Source organism: Zonotrichia leucophrys, chromosome Z (assembly GCF_028769735.1).
Source record: "Zonotrichia leucophrys gambelii isolate GWCS_2022_RI chromosome Z, RI_Zleu_2.0, whole genome shotgun sequence".
Taxonomy (NCBI): Eukaryota; Metazoa; Chordata; class Aves; order Passeriformes; family Passerellidae; genus Zonotrichia; species Zonotrichia leucophrys.
Window position 1 is genome coordinate 43,420,686 of NC_088200.1, and position 1,093 is coordinate 43,421,778.

Genomic DNA, 1,093 nt, shown 5'->3' on the forward strand with positions numbered 1-1,093 from the left:
GGACTAGAAAATAATCCTTGAGAATAATCTTTCTGTAAAAGAAGCCTGGGAAATTGCCCTGGCAGTCCTACAGCTGCTTTCCAGTAGGGTTACTCTTAGACTCAAACAAACAGCAAAGCTGTAAATAACACTCATTAAACAATTAGCAGGTTCCCTGATAGAGCTAGGGCAAGTAAGCAGGGCAGAAACTGACTCCCGCCTAGTTTGAGAAGTACTGTTTCATAAACTACCTATTAGAACAGCGAGTACTCTGAGCAGTACAAATTGTATGTGACTCTACCCACAAAAACACCTTGTGAAATATTTTTGAGAGTCAGAATCACCATATTTGAGGAACACCTTTCAAGATCAAGAGAATGAAATTTCTTACTGCTGCATTGAGTTGCAAGCTGGCAAAAAAAATAAAAAATAAGGCAAACCACAGACATATATATTTGAAACAACTTGTCAGAGATACTATTTTGTAAAAAAAAAAAAAAAGAAAAGAAAAAAGAAAAGCAAGATGTAACAGCCAAGAACAAAAAATTGCTGACAGTGTATTTCCCTTTGGATTACAACTGCCGTGCAATAACTCTAGGCAATTAGGGGTTTTTTAACCAGCACTCTTTTTGCCAATTGAGGTGAAGCAACACCTCTTCTTGATGGGAACCAGTATGAAAATATTATTTCTTTCCACAAGCTGAGCTAGTCTGTGACACAAACAGTGTTTCAGCCATTACTATAGCAACAGCAGTAATCCCTTTAAAATTAAAACACATGAGAGTGCACTGATGCATATGTGTAGTGGTATGAGGAGGCTAAGGTAGATCCTAAGATAAATTCAATTCCTGCGCATACACACACATACTACCCAATCCTGCAGCAAGTTTTACCCCAGGCTCCAGAAGGAAAAATAACTCTCAGTCACAGCACCCATTTTCCCACATCCAACTGAAAGGAGGGCGTAGCAAGACACAAAGCAGCTCACCTAGCTAAGTAAATGCAACAATTGAAGGCACTAGAGTAAGGCAAGCCATTGTGCTCAAAACACGGGGTCTGGCCTTGGGCCCCAACAAAACCCCAAAAGGGCTGAACTATGGACCTGAATCAACAC